Here is a 20,679-nt window from a genome sequence, read left to right on the forward strand (position 1 = left end):
CGACCGATAAGGAGTTACGTACAGTGTACTACAGTGCGACACCTGTAATTGTTACAGGGGGAAGAACACGTCCCAACAGAAAAAAGAAAAAAAAACATAGTGTTACTTAATGGTAGGAGCAAACGCGGTAAAGCTCAGAAACTGCTGTCACCGGTAATTTCCAATAATGATTGCCTATCGAAGTCGCGGAGTCCAAGCGATACATATCGAATGTGCGATCGTAAATCGATCATGCGACCCTGGTGATGGGCTTATGAGTATGTTTACAGCAACGACAAAAGAAGAGTATTACAAAAATACTTGTACCTGCAAAGGAGACGACTTACCTTACACGTCGTCGCTGTTGTCACCATGTGGAAGTCCATTACTGTGGTGTGGATACATAATTTGGAAGAGTCGAACCATGTATTCTTCCTGATACTCGTTGGTTTTCCGCACTGTCCGCAATAAATTGTAAACAGTATTTCAGCATAGAAACTGTTCTTACGAAGTTTTACGCACAGTCCCTTCTCTCCTCGTCCGGCAGTACTCCATATTTGCGACAAAAAGTCGAACAACTTTCTACGCTGGATAAACATGGAATGGCATTTTTCCATGTGAGAGAATCCGCAGAAGAAACGTTGAGAACACCAGACATCCCACTCACTAACGACATAAATCGTCTGGGGTTCCCTAGCAACTCACAAATAATTCGCGGAGGCAGAGCAACTAAGGGAACGCGGAAAACAGATAAAAATGACGATCACAAATAATTGATCAAAACGCCCGCCACCAGAGTCGCATGATCGATTTACGATCGCACGTTAGATATGTATCGTTTGGACTCCACGACTTCGATAGGCAATCATTCTTGGAAATTACCGTGTCACCTATGAACGATAGTAATTCGCAAGTAATACTTGGAACAGAAAGATGTCTCAAACTAGAAATAAATAGCAGTGAAATCTTACATACGAAGTGGGGTTTTACCGGAAGGATTGTGTGAAGTAAAATCTGGTATGACTACATGTAAATAGAGAATCGTAGTGTGAGACAATCTGGGTGTAAAAGAGTATCAAAAGCGAGCGACAAACAGAAGCCGTATGCATCTATCGGCCTCCTGTATCAAGCAGCAAAACGGTGAAATGATTCAGAGAAACCTTTGGAAATACTGCTCACGAATTTCCAGACGGCGATATAGTATGAGTGGGATTCAGTTTCTCCTCTTTATTTTCGTTAAGTCGTTCATCTTTCGACGAGCTTCATGCTATGGTCTGTCTATTACTATCGTAATAATGCACTGACGGAAATAATCGCAGTACCAAGAAATAATTAATGTAACCTAATGAAATTTTGGGAATACATTTCTCTAGGCAAACTATGTCCGCCCCCGGTAACTGAGTGGTCAGCGCGACAGAATGTCAATCCTCAGGGCCCAGGTTCGATTCCCGGCTGGGTCGGAGATTTTCTCCGCTCAGGGGCTGGGTGTTGTGTTGTCCTAATCATCATCAATCTGTCCCCATCGACGCGCAAGTCGCCGAAGTGGCGTCAAATCGAAAGACTTGCACCAGGCGAACGGTCTACCCGACGGGAGGCCGTCGTCACACAACATAATTATTATTATTATTTGGGTAACCTATTAAAGTGGTTAGCCTTGCAAGATCACAGGTTAATGTTAGCGCGAGATAAGCCATTGCAAATGTGAAATTCAGGTACATTAATAACTAATGTAACTAACAGAATGTTATATGCAAGCAGGCAAATGTGCAAGCATTATTTTGTACAGGGCCGGATGTCAGTTGTTGGTATGGAGTTTCATGCCTCTTGCTCTTCATCAGTCAATACGTTCAATTAGTTAGTGCTGTTTGTGGATGTAGCTGGAGTTCCCGTCGGATGGTTCCCATATGTGCTCGATTGGAGACAGATCTAGCCATCTAATAGGCTAAGGCAACATGTCGACACTCTGTAGAGTATGTTGCGTTACAACAGCGACATGTGGGTGAGCGTTATCCTGTTGGAAAGTACCCTCGGGGTGCTGTTCACGAATAGCAGCACAACAGGGCGGATCACCAAATTGACGTACAAATCGTGTCAGGACGCGTGGGATAACCACGAAAGTGCTCCTGCCGTCACATGAAATCGCTCTCCAGACCAAAGTCTAGTTGTAGGTCCACGGTGTCCGGCACGCAGACATGTTGGCTTGTAGGCCCTCAAGTGGCCTCTTTCTAATCAACACACGGTCGTCACTGGCTCCAAGTCAGTACCAGCTTTCACCAGAAAACACAACAGAACTGCACCCTTCCCTCCAATGAGCTTGCAAATGGCGGTGGTTTGGGGACAGTGGGATGCACGGTAAAGAGCGTCTGGCTCGAAGCTCTCCTTGAAGTAACCGATTTGCAACAGTTCTTTGTGTCACTGTGAAGGCAACTGTTGCTTAAATTTGGTGCAGGTGCAGCGCCACGTGGCTGTCGGGAGCCCGCTTTTCTCTGGCGACCATGCATTCTCGTCACCACCACTGACAGCAATCAGGTGCCGTGGCTAGGTTCCTGCAAAGTCGTTCTGCAGTATCGCAGAAGCAATATCTAGCTTCACGAAGCCCTGTTACAAAATCTCGTTTAAACTCAGTAATGCGTTGATTATGGCGCCTTTGTCGCCTTAAAGGCACTCCTGACTAACACAAACTCATCACGTGCAGCCTCAAAGATAGCTAACGCTCACGACCGTTATAGCGTGTATCTGAAGCAAACCTGATTTTCTTCCTCATAGTTGCACTACTAGCGCTACTCTTTTGCAACTGGCGTGAAATACGAATAGACATCGTGTTCCAGTCGTAGAAACACGCCTACGCATTTTCGCTTATGTCGCCCACGTCCTTCTATTTTGATTTATACGTAAGTACTACTCCCAACACCTTCTAGAATTTTTGTGCACGTTCTCTTCTCTGCCTTTAACACATTTCCCACCTAGAGTTCTTTCCCGCACCAAGTTAACAATTCGTTGATATCTCAGGTGGTGTATAAATAACTTGTTCCTTCATCTGGCAAACATCTTCCATACATTTTTTTCACACATTCCTATGGTTCCCCTTTCCCATATCAGTATCTGTAGAGCTCTTTCATTGAAGAAAGCCTGTGACAATCGACATCTGATGACGTGCTTTCTACAGCCAGCCTACGCAACCTTATTTCCTGCGTGGTATAGTATTCTTTCATTCCGTTCCCTGTTGTCCAGTCCGTAATTTTGGTGTTAAGTAAATCGTTAATTTATTTTTTTGTCCTCTTCACCCGTGGTCTGTTTATGCTTACGTCATATTCTGCACTAAGTATGGCGCGCATGCCTTTCTGCAGCTTCCTTATTTTTCTTTATTGGATTGACACACTACTCGGTATATGTTAACGTGAAACAAAAGAGCTGCTCAGTTGACGATTTCGGTGTTCCGAGTTTGTTTCACCCCAGAAGACCGTAACACAGTCCCTCCTTTCAATAATCGTACGATCGTCGGAATGGCAGATATTGAGATAACCGCTCGCGGAATAGAAAAGCAACTACAATCGCTTAGTAGTGGAAAGGCATCACGACCGGGTGACATACCTATAAGATTCCACATGAGCTGAAAAGATCGTATGGCATTGATGGCCGGGAGTCCCCACCTGGGGAGGTTCGGCCGCCGAGTAGCCAGTTTTTTCAGTTGATGCCACATTGGAGTACTTGCGTTTGATGACGATGAAACGATGATGAAGACAACACAACACCCAGTCCCCAAGAGGAGACAAATCTCCGATTCGGCTCAGAATAGGATCCGGGCCGGCCGCGTGTCAGTCATACGCGCTGATCACTCAGTTATGAAGCGGACAATGCCTCTACTAAGATTATGTGAAAAACCTTGCTCCCCTGCTAGCAATAGTTTAGCGTACCTCACTGGAGCAACGAAGGCTACCTAGCTGCTGGAAAAAGGAGCAGGTAATTGGCGTTTCCAAGAAGGATCATAGGATAAATGCTAATAATTATGGGACTATACCATTGTCTTTAATCAGTCGTGGAATCACGGAACATTTTTTTATGTTCAAGCATTATGACGTTTTTGGAGAAGGAAGATCTCCTCCATAAAAATCAGCATGGCTTCCGCAAACAGAGATCTTGCGAAACTCAGCTCACTCTGTTCCCCATGAGATCCATAGCGTCGTAGACAGCGGAGCTTAGGTTGATGCCGTGTTTTTTGACTGCAAGAGGGCATCTGACACCGTCACGCACTGACGTTTAGTGTCGTAAGGGTAATTTCCAGAGCACCCCAACGAAGTGTCATAGAATCATTACTGTTTACAGTTACATACATGACATAGCAGAAAGCGTCGGAAGCTCTTTAAGACGTACATGAAATGCATTCACAATAGCGAAGATGGACAACCATCAGCTCTATAATGGGATGACGATAGTGAAAATTTATGCCAGATCGGAACTCGAACCCGGATTTTTCCGGTTATCGTGGTACGCGGAAAATCCGGGTTCGAGTCTCGGTCCGGCACAGATTTTCACTGTCGTCATTCCATTATACAGTCCATATTCGCAATTGTGAACACATTTCAAGTATGTGATAACGGCTGTAGTCGCCGTAATGACTGGTCCTTTGGGCACACGTGCATGTCCAAAGGAACATTACATTGCAGTTCGAAATAACACAGGCTCTGCAATATCGTATCGTATCTTATCGCTCTTTAAGACTGTTCCCAGATGGTGCAACTGTCTATAAGAAGGTATCAAAGCCGGAAGACAGTATCGGTTTCCAGAAATACCTGCAGAAGGGTGATGGATGGTGCAGGTTCTGGGAGCTGAACCTGAACATAAATAAATGTATCATGTCACATACACGGGAAAAGAAATCCTCAACTCTACAACTACACTATCGATGACAAATTGCTGGGAACATTATCTTCTGTAAAATACCTAGGAGTAACTATTCAGAGCGACCTTAAGTGGAATGACCAACAAACAAACGAATAGTGGTAAAAGTAGACGCCGCACACAAATTCATAGGAAAAATCTTAAGGAAACGTAACTCATCAACGAAAGAAGTGTCTTATAAGGCGCTTGTTCTACCGATTCTTGAGTATTGTTCATCTATCTGGAATCCCTACTAGGTACGACTGATGGAAGAGAGAGAGAAGTTCCAACGGGAAGCGGTGCATTTCGTCACGGGCTCGGTTAGTCTGTACGAGAGCGTTACTGAGATGCTCAACAAACTCTAGCGGCAGACCTTATAAGAGGTGCGATGTGCATCATGAAGAGGTTTTCAAGTGAGAACTTTCAGGGAAGAGCCGGACAACATATTACTTCCTCCCACATACATCTCACAAACTGATCACGACGACCACATTCCAGAAAGTAGAGCTAATGCAGAGGCTTTCCGACAATCATTCTTCCCATGCGCCATTAGCGAGTGGAACAGGGCTGGAAGGGTAGCTTAGTGGTACAGAAAGTACCGTCCGCCACACGTTATTAGACGGGTTGCTTAGTAGGATGTGGATTCAGATGATATGTATATTTATCGACTAAGAGGACTTGAACCCTGCCTGTTGAGTTTGCACTTTCATTTCGCCCACAGTGTTTGTTGATTTCTAAAACCGCGGCTTTATCTTTGCAATGTTGTATTCGATCATCCTGTGGTCAGATTCAAATTAATCGAGCCAAACTGTTTGAGCTATCTCTTTGTGGCACCACGGGAGGAGGTTTGTACCTTCGGAATACCGCTAGTAATTTCAGCCCACGGGAAATGTTCACGGGCGTTTAGCCACAAGGCAGTTGGGAAAAAAAAAACGCAACACCAAGGCTAAACGAAATTTGGTAGGCTGTTTCTACATCTTAAAAATGATGTCTATTAAAACTTCGCGTCAGCTGCGAAAGAGTGGCGCTAGTAGTGTCAGTATGGAGACGAGAATCAGGTTTGCTTTAAATACACGCTGTAACGATCGTGAGCGTTAGTTACCTTTGAGATTGTACGTCGTGAGCTGGTGTCATTCAAGCGATGTGGCTGCCAATGATGCATGTTCCCTCCCTCACGTTATTGAATGTGCCGTCCCCCTCCATGCTGTTACCTCCCTTTTGCGTTTTCCTGTTATGCGCCAATGGGAAGAGGAGTGGCTGGCAGTCGGTGAAAATAAGCTGCGTCTGGTCAAGGCCACCACGCGGCCATGGCGTACGTCCTACCAGTCATGCAGGCGGGATGAGGTTCTCCTCACTAGCCTCCGCACCGGGCACAGTCCCTTAACGCACGCTGTTTTACTCCGGCGGGAGGAGCCCCCAATCTGCAGTGCTTGTGGCGTCCAGATTACTGTCCGCCACATTTTACTTTACTGTCTTTTATTCTCTGACCAGAGGGCGGTGGTTTCCTTGCCACCGGATTTGCCCTCTATTTTGCAAGACGACGGAACGACTGTGGTTAAGGTCTTACGGTTTTGTGTCTTGTCCAGTTTGTTGCCTCACATTTTAGGGAGAGGATTTTAATGTGCTGCTGGGTGACTGGCTCACCCAGGTTTCAGGTAAGAGGTCCGCCAGTCACGATCACCTACTTGTTTCACTTCGATTTCTGTTCTCTTTTCCTTGTGTTTCCTTTCCTTTTTTAGAGTGTTTCTTCTCCTCTTGTTTTGCCTCTGTATGTGAGGATTTGGAACTGCGTCAGGCCTGTGTCCTTTAGCCGTTCTCCTTGTTCGCTGTCCGTCTTTGTCCCTTCAACGCATGTGTTCCTGTTTCTATGCGTTTGGGCGCTGATGACCACGCCGTTTAGCGCCCGAAAACCTCAAACCACACACACACGAGAATGGCTTTAATGCGACAAAGACGCCATTATCAACAACTCACTGACGCTGGGTTCCAAACGCCCATGCGGCACTAACCGCCATATGGTTCTGCCGCATCGTGCTGCATCTGCAGGAGTAACCTGAACAGAAGCTGGCACCACAGTGAGTCAAAGAAACAAATCGATACTTGCAGGACACCTCCGAGCCAGACGCCTTGTAGCGTGCGTTCCACTGACACCTAAACACCACCATCTTCGACTTCAGCGAAGTCAAATAGATAGCAGGTTGGTCGTCTGTCATGTTTTCTGATGAAAGCTGGTTCTGCCTCGGTGCCAATGATGGCTGTGTGTTACTAAGAAGGAGGCCAGTTGAGGACGCGCAACCAACCTGTCTGCATGCTAGACACACAGGACCTACACCTGGAATCATGATCTGAGGTTCGATTTCGTATGACAGCAGGAGCACTCACGTGGTTGTCCCACGCATCCCGGCTGAAAATCTGTGCATCGGTCTGGTAATTCGACCTGCTGTGCTGCCATTCAAGAGCAGTATTCTAGGGGGTGTTGTCCAAAAGGATAACGCTCACCTACATACCCTGTTGTAACCCATCATGTTCTGCAGAGTGTCAACATATTGTCTTGTCCTGCTCGATCACTGCTCTGTCTCCAGTCGAGCACATATGGGACACCATCGGACGACAGATTCAGTAATATCCACAAGTAGCATTAACCGCCATTGCATTGGCCGACCAAGTGCAATATTCATGCAACTCCGTCCCACCAGCACGTTGGCAAGCTTGCATTCAACAGTCTTCTTGTTTCATCGGTTATTAGTGTACCAGCATTTCACATTTGCAATGACTTATCTCGCACTTTTATTAACATGTGATCTTGCAATGGTGATCACTTAAATATGTTAGGTAGACAAATGTATTCTCGAAATTTCATTACTCTACATTAATTGCTTTTTGGTGCTGCGATTTTTTTCCGTCAGTGTATATCGAGTAGGCAGTCGCGATTGTGTCCTGATTTCTGCCCTCGGCTCATCTGCTTTCTGCTACTGTCTTTGGCGTGCGCGGTCCGGCAATGATGAAAATTCTGGGTGAGATCTTTACAGCTACCTGCCGTTGTGACTAATAAGCTCGATTATTTCAGTCACGTAATCTACACATTCGCACAGTTCTTTTACAATCATTCCGCATACAGATCTTTCGGCAAATTATATACAGAATTTTTCATCTTTTCCCGCTTTCTTTGCGTGTATGCTTCCATTTTACTAAATTTGTCCACATTCGTTTCTTTTGATATGTGTCATGGCGCTGATGACCCCGACGTTGAGCACCCTAAGCCCCAATACACACACACACACACACACACACACACACACACACACACACACACACAGACGCTAGGGTTTTAAAGTTTTGTGATGTGTCTTGACTCTGGCCTAAACATTTAGGCTGGAGGTTTTAGTGTATTGCTAAGTGGCTGGCTCCTCCGTTTTATCCTTGCCGTCAGCTAGCCGCTTCCATTGGCTTACCTCCTTCCGACAACGACGAGCTGAGGAAGTAGCCCTCACACGACTTCGAATAGGACATTGTCCACTGACACGTGGTTTTCTGTTAATTCGTGAACAGCCACCAACGTGTCAGACATGTGGGACACAACTGTCGATACGACATATTTTAACTGAGTGTGGTTTATATGCGGGTTTGAGGGGAGATTTAAGTTTCCCACCAGACCTGCCCTCTATTTTAACTAATAATGAGGCGAGTGTGGCTAGAGTTTTACGTTTTTGTGCGATGTCTGGACTTCTTCCCAAAATATTGGGATTGAGATCTTAATGTGCTGTAAAGTGGTTTGGTCACCCATTATTTGTTAAGTGGACACCCAGCCACAGTTAATTATTTTTACCTGTTTTGTACTGGTATTTTATTTTTAGTTTTATCTACCTGTTTTGATGTGCTGTGTCCAATCTTGAAATTTGAGCATTTACAATTCTTGCAAAGATCGGCTTTGAATTGATCCTTGTTTAACTGATCTTGGCCGCACTCGTCACCATTTATTTTGGGAACGGGCGCTGATAACCTCGTTGTTGTGCGCCCTAAACCACTAATCATCATCATCATCATCATCTGCTATATTGTTTTAGCTCCCTCTAGCATTTTCTTCCTGTGTTATCCATGTTTTTCTGCTGGCGGCGTGCTTCGTCCCACGCTTCGGTGTGGGTAGGCATATATTTTTCCAAGCTTGTTAGCTGTGTTTTATGTTCTGTTTTATCTTACTGTTCTGAGTGTTTTCTTGACACCACTCCCAATCTGTTACTGAGCGGGCGCTGAAGACCCGCCGTCGCCGTCGTGCGCCCTTAAAACCCTCTCCATTACCACACTCACACTCACACACACAAACACACATCCTCTATAACATGAAACGGTATCCTTGCGCGTGAGGACCAGTTTGCTCGCTTATCGCGATACGGAAGCTTCTTTATAGGACCCGCTAGTGTCTTTTCAGTAAGTTGCATTATGAAGTCTCTTGCTGGAAGACCTATCTCGAAAATTTATGTATTCGTAGCTGTTTCTTCAATTTCACTTCATGTTACATACAATGAGGAGCCACGTGATCTTAATGATTTGTCTGTACCGCTTTGAGAACAGTACATAAATTATTTCTAACATTCAAATAACTTCCGCGAATTCAGGCAGGTAACACTTGAAGCGACCGCCGATATTTCGGCGGGAGAACACCCCGCCATTTTCAAGGCAAACTGCAACAGACAGGCGGCGTACATGCAAATTTAAAACCTCGGTTCTCGGAGTGAAGCAGGAAAGATTGCATGTACGCCGCCTGTCCGTTGCAGTTTACCTTGAAAATGGCGGGGTGTTCTCCCGCCGAAATATCGGCGATCGCTTCAAGTGTTACCTGGTTGAATTCCCGGAAGTTATTTGAAAGTTGTATACGCCAGGAGAAACTCAGGTCTCATATTTCTAACATGTCTCTTAAACTTCGGTTACACGATAAATCAGTCTAATATAAAAGCCATAAATTCAACTAAATACGATTACAGCTACGAACAACTTAAGTTGGAAAGAACATATAGAAAATATTGTCGGGAAGGCTAACCAAAGGCTGCGTTTTATTGGCAGGACACTTAGAAAATGCAACAGACCTACTAAGGAGACTGCCTACACTACGCTTGTCCGTCCTCTTTTAAAATACTGCTGCGCGGTGTGGGATCCTTACCAGGTAGGACTGACGGAGTATATCGAAAAAGTTCAAAGAAAGCCAACACGTTTTGTATTATCGCGAAATATGGGAGAGAGTGTCACAGAAATGATACAGGATTAGGGCTGAACATCATTAAAAGAAAGGCGTTTTTCCTTGGGACGGAATCTTGTCACGAAATTCCAATCACCAACTTTCTCCTCCGAATGCGAAAATATTTGGTTGACACCGACCTACATAGTGCGGAACGATCACCACGATAAAATAATGGGAATCAGAGCTCGTACGGAAAGATATAGGTGTTCATTCTTTCCGCGTGCTATACGAGACTGGAATAATAGAGAATTGTGAAGATACTTCGACGAACCCTCTGCCAGGCACTTAAATGTGATTTGCAGAGAATCCATGTAGATGTAGATGTAGAGAGTGTAAGTGTAGGTTTCTGTAGTCGCGGTCAGTTTCAGGGAAAGACCCTGAGGGAGTCCATTTGCAACAGTGGCAGTGTCGTCGGACAATTTTACATATTGTCAATGCCGTCACATACCCTAAAGAATTTTATTGACGATGTGTCTGAATTATTTCTCTGAGCCCAAGTCATTCATTTATTATCGTATATACCTGTTGTTACAGGCTTCGTCATATCAACGACCAGTCATATTACAAATAGTAGTACAAATCCTACAATGCTCTTGAAGTCCATTAATAATAAATACCAGGTTCCTTGTATGAATGAGATTACAGGCGCAGAAAGTCAGACAAAATGGTTCAAATCTATCTGAGCACTATGGGACTTAACATCTTAGGTCATCAGTCCCCTAGAACTTAGAACTATTTAAACCTAACTAACTTAAGGACATCACACACATCCATGCCCGAGGCAGGATTCGAAGCTGCGACCGCAGCGGTCGCGCGGTTCCAGACTGAAGCGCCTAGAACCGCTCGGCCACTTTGGCCGGCAAAGTCAGACACTGAAGGCTGTTATGGACTGCTGATGATTATTGAAGACTAGGCATTGTCTTTATATATAAGTTAAATCTTTCGTGGGACACTTGGTAATTAGGGGCTCCCTATTGCACATCCAGATATTGTTCTGAAATTAAGTTATGATTTCACTGCTTTAATGAGTCACTTCACTAATTATTCATGTTATTGCTGAACTCTTCAGTCCAGAGACTGGTTTGATGCAGCTCTCCATGCTACTCTATCCTGTGCAAGCCTCTTCAAGTAACTTCTGCAACCTACATCCTTCAGAATCTGTTTAGTGTATTCATCTGTAGGTCTCCATCTACGGTTTTTACCCCTCACGCTTCCCTCCAATACTAAATTGGTGATCCATTGATGCCTCAGAACATGTTATACCAACGATCCCTTCTTCTAGTCAAGTTGTGCCACAAATTCCTCTTCTCCCCAATTCTATTCAGTACCTCCTCATTAGTTATGTTATCTACCTATCTAATTGTCAGCATTCTGTTGCACCACATTTCGAAAGCTTCTATTCTCTTCTTGTCAAAACTATTTATCGTCCATGTTTCACATCCATAAATGGCTACAGTCCATACAAATACTTTCAGAAACGAATTCCTGACACTTAAATCTATACTCGATGTTAACAATTTTCTCTTCTCCAGAAAAGCTTTCCTTGCCATTGCCAGTCTACATTTTATATTCTCTCTACTTCGACCATTATCAGCTATTTTGCTCCCCAAATGGTAAAACTCCTTTACTACTTTAAGCCTCTCATTTCCTAATCTAATTCCCGTAGCATCACTCGATTTAATTCGACTACATTCCATTATCCTCGTTTTGCTTCTGTTGATGTTCATCTTATATCCTCCTTTCAAGAGGCTGTCCATTCTGTTCAACTGCTCTTCCAAGTCCTTTGCTGTCTCTAACAGAATTATAATGCCATAGGCAAACCTCAAAGTTTTTATTTCTTCTCCATGGATTTTAATTCCTACTGCGAATTTTTCTTTTGTTTCCTTTACTGCTTGCTCAATATACAGATTTAATAACATCGGGGATAGGCTACAACACTGTCTCACTCCCTTCCCCACCACTGTTCCCTTTCACGCCCCTCGACTCTTATAACTGCCATCTGGTTTCTGTTCAAATGGCTCTGAGCACTATGGGACTTAACATCTATGGTCATCAGTCCCCTAGAACTTAGAACTACTTAAACCTAACTAACCTAAGGACATCACACAACACCCAGCCATCACGAGGCAGAGAAAAATCCCTGACCCCGCCGGGAATCGAACCCGGGAACCCGGGCGTGGGAACACTACCGCACGACCACGAGCTGCGGGCTCTGGTTTCTGTACACACTGTAAATAGCCTTTCGCTCCCTAAAGAGAGTATTCCAGTCAATATTGTCAAAAGCTTTCTATAAGTCTACAAATGGTAGAAACGTAGGTTTGCCTTTCCTTAACCTATCTTCTAAGGTAAGTCGTAGGGTCAGTATTGCCTCACGTGTTCCAACATTTCTACAGAATCCAAACTGATCTTCCCCGAGGTCGGCTTCTACCAGTTTTTCCATTCGTGTGCAAGGAATTCATGTTAGTATTTTGCAACCGTGACTTTTTAAATTGATTGTTCGGTAATTTTCACACCTGTCAACAACAGCTTTCATTGCGATTGGAATTATTATATTCTTCTTGAAGTCTGAGCGTATTTCACCTGTCTCATACATATTCCTATCGAACCCAAATTCAGTGATTACAGATACTGGAAATAGCAGCACTGCACCGCTTTCAAGTGTTTACTGTCTTTGATGCGATCTTGCGAGCGCGGGAGCAGATGAGACGTTCTTCCCGTCCTAAATTTTTTGTCTGTTCCGATTTACTAAGTGCCCTTCAATCATTGCAACGTTTGTATCCAGCAGATAAAATAGTCGAGACCATCCAGGATGCCCTCCTTCAACTACAACGACTGGGGAAGGAGGCTGTTTTCTGCTGGGTTGCAGGGCACGTCGGCATTGCTGGGAACGAAAGGGCAGATCTCGTAGCCAAGGAGGCATGTCTCGATCCGCAAGTATTTCAGTGTGCAACCCCACTGCACGCACTCACCTCGCTGTTGAGCTCACGAGTCATGCGTCAGTGGGACGATGAGTGGTTGGAAATGTCTGACAATAAGCTCCGTTTAGTCAAGGGCACAACGCGACTGTGGTGTACTTCTTTCTAGCCCCGTAGACGGGACGAGGTTCCCCTCACTCGGCAGTCCTATGACGCATGGCTTCCTGCTCCGGCGAGAGGATCTTCCAATGTGTGGTACTTGTGGCATCCAGGACACTGTGCGCCACGTTTTATTGGACTGCGTTTTATGTTCTGACCAGCGGGCCGCGGCTGACTTGCCGGCGGCTCTGCCATCTCTTTTAGGAAATACTCAAACGAATGTGACTAAAGTTTTAAAGTTCTGTGACTTGTCCAATGTTTTACCAAGATTTAGGGATAGGGTTTAATCTGTTCACAGGATGACCGGCTCGCCCATATTTTACGTAAGTGGCCATTGAGTGACGATTTCCTATGGCATCCCTGACGCTCCTTTCTCGTCTTCATTACGTTTTATTTTCTTATACAGCATTTTGCATCTTTTCCCGCTTTCTTTGCGTGTATGCTTCCATCTTACTAAGTTTGTCCACATTTGTTTCTTTTAATGTGTGTCAGGGAGCTATTGACCTTGACGTTGAGCGCCCGTAAGCCCCAACACAGACACACATACACACACCGCTTTTGGCTATAAGCTGAAATGTTGCAGATTATATAACTTTTAGCCGGGTGTTTGATAAATGCTAATTTGTCGTTAGAATACATAGTTATGCAAATTCATTACCGTTGCGCCTAGTCTACATAAGTGTGTGTGTTCTGTGCCACTTCCTTAATCTGGTCAGATGGCGTTTTCAGCTGAATACAGGGGTATAAAGACTCATGTTATACATACCTCAATAGATCAGGGCCTTACTTAACTGCTGATGGAAGTAGCTCATTCTTATACCACAGCATATCGCTTACAAATCTCAAAGAACGCTTAAGGAACTTTAGTCTGCGTCACTATTTAGAAAAGGTTATGCGCATAGCGGAGAACTTTAGTTTCGAGATTCCGAGACTCCACGTTACGGGCAAAGAAACGAATCAGTTCCTCCAAGGTACGGCTCGTGCAGTGACCACATGTGTAAAATAGATAAACTGGAGGGAGCTGTAACGACAGTCTTCCTGCCTTTGTACCACCCGTGAATCAATCGGGGAGAATGGGTAGGAGTAAGGGATGATGTACAGAAGGGAATGTGACGTACGTCCGCTCTATAACCACCAATCCCGTGTCCCCTCCAAAGACAGAGCACTGCTTAATTGAACGCACCTTTACAGAGCTGTAGGTCGCTAAATAACATGTATTTTATTAAAATTTTTTGATGGGTTTCTGGCGCGGACCTTCATCACCCTAAAAGAAATACAAAGCGTCGGTGTAAGTGATAACTCTAACATCAGTGCTCAGTGATATTCCGGTGATGGCTCATGCTCGAAAAGCGTCAATACAATAACTACAACAAGTGGATTCTTCTCGGAGCCAATAAATATAAAAGAATTTTATCTTAAAATTTTTCACAAATTTTATCTTTTTCGTCATAGTGAGCAACGAATACAGGAAGAAATTCGCAGAAACTAACAATTATTTTAAGAAGGTGGTTGCACTTTTGGAATATAATTGTGAAATTTTTCCAAATATTAACGTTTAGTGTCACAGTAAGCAACTAATACAAGATGAAATTGGCAAAAAGTAAACAATCAGTTGTTTTAAAGTTGTGGTTTCGCTTTGGAACCACTGGGACACAGACGTTTCAGCAACCTGCCATTTGACGAGATATATTTGAAAGAAATTTCGCATTTTTCTTAGACACAGTGCCACATCTCGAATCTTCCGTGAACCCACAATGCCTAAAACATATTACAGTCCTAAATAACAAGCAACATTTATTGAATTTATATAAAAAGTGGGTATTACTCCAGTGGTTTCATGTCCAAACCACTCATAATAGCACTAGTGCAAACTCAAATTTACATTACAGTAACTTACTTTCAGCATCAGCGACCACCTCAATCTGATCACTGAAAAAAAAAGTGTCACAATGTCCTGCAATCACATGACACAATCTCTGCGCCAGTTGTTGCTTTGAATAACGCAAGTGACTGCTACAATACACTACCTTCGTAGAAGCGCCTCAGTATACCACTAGATGTCTGTGTCTTGCAATGGCGTCGGTGGTTTCCTACGAAAGTCACTTGTACTTTAAAAAATTAATAAACTGGTGATACCACCCAGATATTATGGAGTGCAAACACAGGTTTTGACACCTGTTTTTTGTGTATTTGTATGAAACGTGAGACACCGACCACTTGACATAGGTACAAGCAACCTTGGCTTTCACCTGTTTGAAAGTTTGCACAAAACCGATGCAGAGCCGTGCCTGCAAACAGCTAAGCATATAGAGAAACTTTGCTGCTAATTCGTCGAAGTCAGCCAAATTTATTATTGGACCTTGCTAGGAGCTGCATATCTGACTGGGCTACCAGGCTGCACGGTGAGTGCTGGGCGGAAAGCGGCAGAGGCAGGTGTCTGCTATCGCGCAGGCGCTGCACACAACTCGGCTAGCTATCAGCGCGCAGTCAGCACAAAAGGAGCCGCTGTCCCCGAGATAGGGTCAGCAGTCAGCACACCACTAACTGGCCAGCCTTGCCGCCTCCGCGGATGCCCACACGCTGCCGACGAGCACGAGTAGGCTATCTTATCACGCTCAGAGCTCCATTAGCGAAACCGCCACTTTGTCGCCACTTTCAGGACATCGTTAATTCCTCTTTTGTGATCAAACTTTCTAGCAACGTCATTCTGCATGCTCGACGGACTTTTGAGCTGAAATGCGTGGCCGTACATCGTTTGAGACTTCGACATCCGCACTTGCATTTGCCATTCGGTGAAATTCAGTGAAGTGGCGCAACGGTTAAGACATCGGCCGAAATCTCTGTTCGGCCAACCAGAAGTTCGGCTTCCACGGTTTCCCTAGATGGTTTAAATCGAATGCTGGGATGGTTCTTTTGAAAGGGCATGGCCGATTTCCTACCTCATCTTTCTCCAAATCGAGACTGTGCTTAGTCACTAATGATTGGTTCGTCGGCAGGACGATGAACACTAGTCTTCATTCTTCCTTTCTTCTTAAATTCCAACCGTATCCAGCATAAGAGATCTTTTTTTCAGGTCACTATTTTCTGACTGGTTTCAAGCTGGCCACCGTCATGTCCTCTTTGCTTATCTTTTCGCTTCACCTCAGTATTTGCGCGCTATGTCGTTAATTATTTGTTGAATATATTCAGATATCTATCTTTCCACGTAATTTTGGCTATCCATAGCTCTCATAGCCATTATAGCACCATGAAAGCTATTTTTTTATTTCGATGAACTTAAAGATAGTGCAATAAATAAATTAAAAACTGCCAAAATGGGAGTAGGACTCGCGCTTCGTACAAACCTAATTCTGAGTATCTATATCTCATACATTCCAGGAATAAAGAAACTCGACGATTTTTGTCTGTTATCTGTATCGATACTGGCGTGATATCGATCCCGGGAATTCCAAAATCGTATTAAAACCCCAAAGCAGTTTCTGAGACGAGCCCAGACATACGAAAAGAAAATAGCAGCGTAGTAATTTTATAAATGGAAAGAGAAAAGATGTAATAATATACACTGACGGAAAAAAAACGCAAGACCAAAAGGGAGTTGTGTGACATGAACGAAAGTTGGTTCAAAATGGTTCAAATGGCTCTGAGCACTATAGGACTTAACTTCTGAGGTCACCAGTTCCCTAGAACTTAGAACTAGTTAAACTTAACTAACCTAAGGACATCACACACTTACATGCCCGAGGCAGGATTCGAACCTGCGAACGTAGCGGTCGCGTGGTTCCGGACTGTAGCGCCTAGAATCGCCGCTCGGCCACTCCGGCCGGCAACGAAAAGTTGGTAGACGTGTTTCTACATATGAAATATGACGTCTAGTCAGATTTAGCGCCATTCGTAGAAGAGGATTTACGCGCTGTAACGCTCGTGAGAGTTAGTTACCTTTGAAATTGGACGAGGTGAGTTTATGTTAGCCAAGAATGCGTTAAGGCGACAAAGACGCCATTATCAACATCGGACTGAGTTTGAACAAGGTCGTGTTATAGGGCTGACAGAAGGTGGACGTTCTTTTTGTGATACTGCAGAAAGACTTGGCAGGAATGTAGCTACTGTACATGATTGCTGGCAGCGGTGGTCACGATAATGTGCGGTCGGTAGGAGACCGGGCTACAGACGGCCACGTGGAGCAAACGAGACGGAAGACCATCGTGTTCCGCGTACGACTCAGGCACATCGTAGAACATCTGCAGCAGCAATCTGAGGAGCAGTTGGTACCAAAGTGACGCAACGAACTTAACAAATTGGTTGCTTCAAGAACATCTCCGAGCCAAACGCCCTGTACCTAGCATCTCACTGACCCAAACCACCGTCATTTGTGACGTCAGTGGTGTCATGTGAGGTCTCACTGGAGGGCAGGTTGGAGGATCGTTGTATTTTCTGATGAAAGCTGGTTCTACCTCGGCGCCAGTGATGGCCACATGTTGGTTGAGGAGGTCAGTCGAGGGCCTGAAACCAACCTGTCTGTGCGCTACGTACACCGGAGGTACACCTGGAATTATGACCGGGGGTGCGATTTCCTATGATAGTAGGAGCACACTTTTAACTATCCCTTGTGAGACCAATTGAGGAGCTACTTGTTTGGGAAGCAGCGGCTCTAGTCACGAAAACTGAAAACGCCCAGGACAGCGGTGTGCTCACCTCAAGCCCTTCCATATCAGAATGCAGTGACGCCAATTGGGTGAGGATGACACGGCGGTCGGTCGGTAACGGTGGGCCTTGCGAGTCCTGTTCAGACCGAGGAGATTTGTGCTAGTCTGCTTCTTGCGTTTTCCTTGGTTCGTTCGTTATGAATTATTGATCTTCCAGAATAGCAGGATTCTTTAATTTCATCTACTGCTTAGTCGTTAACCTTGATGTTCTGTTTGTCGTTAATCTCAATTCTACTGTTCCTCAGCACCTTTCGTTGATATATTATCACTCATATTCTGGCTGCGTAGAACGTACTTTCCATTCAACAGGTTCTGTAGATCTCCCTCACATTCACAGGTACTAGTCAGTGATGACAACAAGTCTGAGCAATTACGTACACCTACGTGGTACACGGCTCGGCTACAGCTTCGTCTGGACCTATCGGAACATCCAAAAGGCTCAGTTCCACCTGAGACCCTCCACTGACAATTCTCGGCGAGTTCCAGGGCTCATAAATAGTCTACACAGATGGGTCAATGGTCGACGTTCTTTTTGGTTTCGCTTACGCTTACGTTGGACATACTGAACAGCGCTCTTTACTGGCTGGCTCTAGTGTTTTCACTACAGAGTTGATAGTCATCTATCGCGCTCTTGAGCATATCCGCTCCTGCACTGGGGAGTGCTTCGTCAGCTGTAGTGACTCCTTAAGCAGCCTAAAAGCTCTTGACCAATGCTTTCCTCGCCATCCTTTGCTACTGACTATCCAGGAGTCTCTTTATGCCCTCGGCAACAGTGGGCGTTCAGTGACCTACATTTGGAGCCCAGGACATCTCGGGATCCCGGGCAATGAATTTGCTGACCGCCTGGCCAAACAGGCTACCAGTAAACTGAGACTGAGCTTCGATCTGTCTACCGCCGCAAAGTTTCCGCGATCTTGGATACTGAATGGCGCACTCTCAGTACACCAAATAAACTCCATGTTATGAAGGAGATAACGAATGTGTGGCGGTCATCCATGCAAGCCACTCTCAGGACTCCGTTGGCCTTTTCCGGCTCCGCATCGGCCATACTTAGCTAACACATGGTCACCTCCTCCGTCGGGTGGACCCACCTCGGTGTCGCTGTGGCTCCCATATGACTGTCGTCCACATCTTACTGCACTGCCCAATTTCAGACGCTCTGCGGCGGACTTTCAACCTCCCCAGCATCCTCTCTCCGGTGTTGGGCGACGATGCCTCAATGGCAGGTGCTGTTTTAAGTTTCATTCGTAAGGTGGGTTTTTATCACACAAGCTAAGGGTGGGCATCTGGCTATCTTTACCAGGCCCCCACTCTCCGTCCATTTTAACTCTTCCTCACTCTTGCTTTGCTGTTCATTTGGCTTGGTGTTCTTCTTGTCACTATGTGTGTTCATCTCTCCTTCCCTTTTAGGCTGGAGATGTTAGTGTGTTGCAGAGTGATGTCTCATCCTTTTTTATTCCTGTGGTCAGCCAGCCTCGACTGCCTGCTATATTATTTTAATACCTGCCTCTGCTTTTCCTTTTAATGTGCGTTTTCCCATTTTCGTTAGCTTCTTTTGTTTTCTCTTTCATTGTGGTTCCCCGTTAGTTTCTGCCCTTTTCCTTTCGCCTGCACCTTTTGTAAATTGTTTTAACTTGAACCTTGTTTGCATGAGGAAAAAGGGACTGACGACCCTGTAGTTTGGTCCTTTTATACCGCAAACCAGCCAACATATCCGGCGCTGATTCGGCGCTCTCTGCAGCAATATGGTTAAATAATCTGACTGTATAATTACTGAAAGCAATAATAATCATAGTCGTTCTTTGCCGGTCAGAGAATATATTTCCTTAGCTTCGTGTAGTTTGCAGAGCGGTGGCTGACATTCTACTGGCCTCTGCACGTCGTAGGCGTTACACAGAAACATGTGCCTTTGACACTGATCTTTCCATTGTCTTGTATCTTTCGGAGAAATTAAACAGTACAGGAGATTGGTCCCTTCTGCTAGGAGACATGGGCGTTAATGAACAGGACAAGAGGAAGCCCCCTGGAAGGACGGGCGGACGGCCTTTGCAGTAAGCCGCCTACGCAGACCGCAGGTCCCCCAGAAAAGCCGCGTCCACCGGCCACCGGCTGCCGGACGACCACTAAAGCAGCCCCCCTGCCCCCACTCCCACGCCCCCCCCCCCAACCCCCTCTCGAGTTGCAAGTCTGCCCGTTCCCCTAATCGGATTCGCCAGCGCAGTTAGTTAAGCGGTTTCCTGTCACACGCTATTGACGTCCAAGAGACACGGCCAAACAATCGGATCGATCAACCGCAGTCGAGATTGACGATCAGTACAGGAGGGCTTTTGAACGTGTATAAATCTCTATCATTTCTTCTACTGTGTCATTCTGTTCACAGTTTCCTATACGTTTTCAGTTAATGTGTAATTCTTATGACTGAAAAGCTTCACTCTGAAAAGTTTGTAAGTCAGCATATCGAAAATAATCCACGTATGAGCGTTATTCATAGTCATAGTACATAAAGTCCGGGAACACTTTCAATTAGTTTTTGCGCAAGAACCAAACATTGTACAGATATCATACATATGTCAGTTTTTTTTTCATGTATGCCACCGCAGCGTAGTTTGGTAATTTGCCGATAGTCAGCGCTAGTCGCAAACATGAGCGTGCTACAGAAGGGGACTGCTATTTCATGAAATGGTCTCCCCGAACACCAGATCTCACTCCGTCTGACTTTTGCCTGTGGGGACACGTTAAAAGTGTGGTGTATGTACCGCTTCTACCACGTGATGTAGCAGAACTCCAGGAGAGTATACGGGAAGCGACTGCC

Source organism: Schistocerca piceifrons, chromosome 1, assembly GCF_021461385.2.
Source record: "Schistocerca piceifrons isolate TAMUIC-IGC-003096 chromosome 1, iqSchPice1.1, whole genome shotgun sequence".
Taxonomy (NCBI): domain Eukaryota; kingdom Metazoa; phylum Arthropoda; class Insecta; order Orthoptera; family Acrididae; genus Schistocerca; species Schistocerca piceifrons.